Source organism: Schistocerca americana, unplaced genomic scaffold (assembly GCF_021461395.2).
Source record: "Schistocerca americana isolate TAMUIC-IGC-003095 unplaced genomic scaffold, iqSchAmer2.1 HiC_scaffold_303, whole genome shotgun sequence".
NCBI classification, from domain to species: Eukaryota; Metazoa; Arthropoda; class Insecta; order Orthoptera; family Acrididae; genus Schistocerca; species Schistocerca americana.
Genome location: NW_025726020.1, coordinates 155,001 through 160,000, shown reverse-complemented (window position 1 = coordinate 160,000; position 5,000 = coordinate 155,001). Strand labels below are relative to the sequence as shown.

Below are 5,000 nucleotides of genomic sequence, written 5' to 3'. Positions count from 1 at the left end.
GTATACATGCTGAAAGACTCTGCTCACAATCACAACCACACGTCAGCCACACACCCTTATCACGCACTACTCTCTGCCTGTAACACGCACACAGACAATATGTAAGCACCAGCATGGAACAACACCCAGTGCATCCTCTCCGCCACATTAGACAATCCACACTGTCATAACCAGACTGGGAGGTCCACTCAGAAAACAGAATATCCCACCCACCCGACAACCACCATTGCTCAGCCAAGCCACCAACACCCACACATGTCCTACACAGGGGTGCACCCAACATCACAATACTGCCTCCTCTCACAGCACACAAACAATGGCAGGAATGAAAGACACAGGTCTGCCACAAGCATGGAATGAGAGCGCCGCCTGTCATGAGCCAAAGGTGCATCCTGACGTGGCAAATCAGATGATGCCGCAGGCATCCACTTACTATAATCACAATCAACAAACCGGCCGCCCCGCCCCGCCCCCCATTAAACCTTTCCTTACAACAATGTGTACCTTAACCTAACCTATATCGTACCGTAACCTAACCTATATCGTACCGTAACCTAACCTATGTCGTACCGTAACCTAACCTATGTCGTACCGTAACCTAACCTATGTCGTACCGTAACCTAACCTATGTCGTACCGTAACCTAACCTATGTCGTACCGTAACCTAACCTATGTCGTACCGTAACCTAACCTATGTCGTACCGTAACCTAACCTATGTCGTACCTTAACCTAACCTATGTCGTACCTTAACCTAACCTATGTCGTACCTTAACCTAACCTATGTCGTACCTTAACCTAACCTATGTCGTACCTTAACCTAACCTATGTCGTACCTTAACCTAACCTATGTCGTACCTTAACCTAACCTATGTCGTACCTTAACCTAACCTATGTCGTACCTTAACCTAACCTATGTCGTACCTTAACCTAACCTATGTCGTACCTTAACCTAACCTATGTCGTACCTTAACCTAACCTATGTCGTACCTTAACCTAACCTATGTCGTACCTTAACCTAACCTATGTCGTACCTTAACCTAACCTATGTCGTACCTTAACCTAACCTATGTCGTACCTTAACCTAACCTATGTCGTACCTTAACCTAACCTATGTCGTACCTTAACCTAACCTATGTCGTACCTTAACCTAACCTATGTCGTACCTTAACCTAACCTATGTCGTACCTTAACCTAACCTATGTCGTACCTTAACCTAACCTATGTCGTACCTTAACCTAACCTATGTCGTACCTTAACCTAACCTATGTCGTACCTTAACCTAACCTATGTCGTACCTTAACCTAACCTATGTCGTACCTTAACCTAACCTATGTCGTACCTTAACCTAACCTATGTCGTACCTTAACCTAACCTATGTCGTACCTTAACCTAACCTGTATTGCGCCTTAACCTAACCTGTATTGCGCCTTAACCTAACCTGTATTGCGCCTTAACGTAACCTGTATTGCGCCTTAACGTAACCTGTATTGCGCCTTAACGTAACCTGTATTGCGCCTTAACGTAACCTGTATTGCGCCTTAACGTAACCTGTATTGCGCCTTAACGTAACCTGTATTGCGCCTTAACGTAACCTGTATTGCGCCTTAACGTAACCTGTATTGCGCCTTAACGTAACCTGTATTGCGCCTTAACGTAACCTGTATTGCGCCTTAACGTAACCTGTATTGCGCCTTAACGTAACCTGTATTGCGCCTTAACGTAACCTGTATTGCGCCTTAACGTAACCTGTATTGCGCCTTAACGTAACCTGTATTGCGCCTTAACGTAACCTGTATTGCGCCTTAACGTAACCTGCATTGCGCCTTAACGTAACCTGCATTGCGCCTTAACGTAACCTGTATTGCGCCTTAACGTAACCTGTATTGCGCCTTAACGTAACCTGTATTGCGCCTTAACGTAACCTGTATTGCGCCTTAACGTAACCTGTATTGCGCCTTAACGTAACCTGTATTGCGCCTTAACGTAACCGATATTGCGCCTTAACGTAACCTATATTGCGCCGTAACGTAACCCACATTGCCCCTTAACGTAACCCACATTGCCCCTTAACGTAACCCACATTGCCCCTTAACGTAACCCAACACACGTTGGGCCTTAACCCAACACACGTTGGGCCTTAACCCAACACACGTTGGGCCTTAACCCAACACACGTTGGGCCTTAACCCAACACACGTTGGGCCTTAACCCAACACACGTTGGGCCTTAACCCAACACACGTTGGGCCTTAACCCAACACACGTTGGGCCTTAACCCAACACACGTTGGGCCTTAACCCAACACACGTTGGGCCTTAACCCAACACACGTTGGGCCTTAACCTGCTCTGTAATTGTCATACGACGCGTTAAATTAGTGTAGTGTTGCCTAACTGCAACCCCCGCAATATAGTTTGCTACTCGCACTGCCCGGTCCCCAGTGTATCGCTTCATGTTAAACACCTTGCAGCTATACACTGTAATGTGGATGGCAGCAGGACGTACATGCTCAATGCCCTTTGCAGTTGTTCATTGGCATTTGCAGTTGTTCATTGGCATTCGCATGTGCGAAGCACTTAGCCTACGCTGTGGTACGGCCTGTGTCAACTGTCCGCTGATGTTGTACGTCCAAATCACACACTGTACTGCACATTGGTCCTCATGTACTGAATGATACATCGTGGTACATGTGACCGTACAACGACTGCGCCAACAACGGCGAACCATGCGGTCCAAATGTTGTGCACTCAGCTACGTGTCGTCTCCCTATAAGAGCTGGATTGCAGTGTGGTATGCCCTGGATGGCGATCAGCATGAGCCGTCTGTTGATGTAGTGGCGCGTGTTGTCAGACGTAGTCGTCTCTTCTCACACACCGTGATAGCATGGTGCACTGCGTTCCACATCTGCGACATGCGACAGAGGCCGGTTGACAGTCGTTCGCGCAATGGACATCGCATACGTACGGGGGCCACCTTCCACGTGTTCGCGAAGCGTGCACATGTTGTTGCGTGTATGTGGGCAGACATAGTGTGTCGTGACACCTGACACAGGCATGCAACAATCGTTGAATTTGCAAATGGCGATGGACGCCTACGTTTGCTGGTGACGTTATGCAAATGAACAACTGGTAAACCGTTGTGGTGCGGTTGTTCTCGCTAGAGGTGAATCAGTGATGGCGACGATCGGTTGAGCTACCAACCGGTTGTTCCAGCGATACCCACCATGCCCACGAACGTGAATGGCATCTGGGTGTGAAGCGATACGCGGCGGTGGCTGGGTGGGACCGTCCCCGGCCGGTGAGGGGGGGCCTCCCGGCGTGCTGGCCGCGCGGTGCGTGGGCGCACGCGCTACAGCCGGCTGGTGGGGGCGGCCAGTGGCAGGCGCGCCGGCCGACGGAGGCGGCAGGCGGCGCAGCTGCGCGCCGGCGCACCCTGCACGCGGCGCCGTGCGGCCAAAGTAGGTCCTCGCGGGCCCGGTGCGAAGCGCGGTGGACATCTGCAGTGTGCTGGTCCGATTGAGGACTGTGTGCGCTGAGGATGCGCCGCCGCCCGGCGCTCGGCGCCGCGACGCCGTCTGCTGCTCGGTCGCCTCTGCGGTTCTCGCAGGTGGTTTGTATCGCAGCTGTGCGGACGTGTTGGCGCGTGCGCTGTGCTGGGAGAGTTCGCTTCGGCACCCAAGTGGGGCTTTTGTCCTTCTGTGGCGCTGGCGTTGGAGCTGCCGGTCACCGTAGGTGGCGCGTGTTGTCTCCCGCCGGCAATGCCACGACAGCACGCTCCCGGGCCTCTGTCGGCAGCGGCAAGCTCAGTTGGGAGCACGGGTGGTCGCACCTAAAGCGTCTACTCGCCAAACTCCGGGCGATTGCGCCTCTCTCGAACCCGACCAAGTACTTAGGACGGCGCTGCGCGCCGCCGGGACCTGAGAGGGTTTCGAGGTGTATTGTGCAGGGGAGCTCAGCCTCCTCCTGTTTGCAGAATAATTGAGCGGACGCTTGCGTGTTCGCGCGGGCCCCCGGGACACACTCCCGGGCGGCCGGCTGCTCAGCTCTAGTTGACGCAGCTCCCTGGTTGATCCTGCCAGTAGTCATATGCTTGTCTCAAAGATTAAGCCATGCATGTCTCAGTACAAGCCGCATTAAGGTGAAACCGCGAATGGCTCATTAAATCAGTTATGGTTCCTTAGATCGTACCCACGTTACTTGGATAACTGTGGTAATTCTAGAGCTAATACATGCAAACAGAGTCCCGACCAGAGATGGAAGGGACGCTTTTATTAGATCAAAACCAATCGGTCGGCTCGTCCGGTCCGTTTGCCTTGGTGACTCTGAATAACTTTGGGCTGATCGCACGGTCCTCGTACCGGCGACGCATCTTTCAAATGTCTGCCTTATCAACTGTCGATGGTAGGTTCTGCGCCTACCATGGTTGTAACGGGTAACGGGGAATCAGGGTTCGATTCCGGAGAGGGAGCCTGAGAAACGGCTACCACATCCAAGGAAGGCAGCAGGCGCGCAAATTACCCACTCCCGGCACGGGGAGGTAGTGACGAAAAATAACGATACGGGACTCATCCGAGGCCCCGTAATCGGAATGAGTACACTTTAAATCCTTTAACGAGTATCTATTGGAGGGCAAGTCTGGTGCCAGCAGCCGCGGTAATTCCAGCTCCAATAGCGTATATTAAAGTTGTTGCGGTTAAAAAGCTCGTAGTTGGATTTGTGTCCCACGCTGTTGGTTCACCGCCCGTCGGTGTTTAACTGGCATGTATCGTGGGACGTCCTGCCGGTGGGGCGAGCCGAAGGCGTGCGACGCGCCTCGTGCGTGCTCGTGCGTCCCGAGGCGGACCCCGTTGCAATCCTACCAGGGTGCTCTTGAGTGAGTGTCTCGGTGGGCCGGCACGTTTACTTTGAACAAATTAGAGTGCTTAAAGCAGGCAAGCCCGCCTGAATACTGTGTGCATGGAATAATGGAATAGGACCTCGGTTCTATTTTGTTGGTTTTCGGA

General features: G+C 52.2%; 1 non-coding gene across 1 annotated transcript in view; it reads left to right on the top strand.

Moving 5' to 3' along the window:
- The first annotated feature begins 4,056 nt into the window (after positions 1-4,056).
- LOC124579227 overlaps positions 4,057-5,000 on the top strand; it is a 1,910-nt gene continuing 966 nt past the window's right edge. The window contains exon 1 of the ribosomal RNA XR_006972936.1: positions 4,057-5,000. This exon is cut by the window's right edge and continues 966 nt beyond it. This is a non-coding gene — a ribosomal RNA (small subunit ribosomal RNA).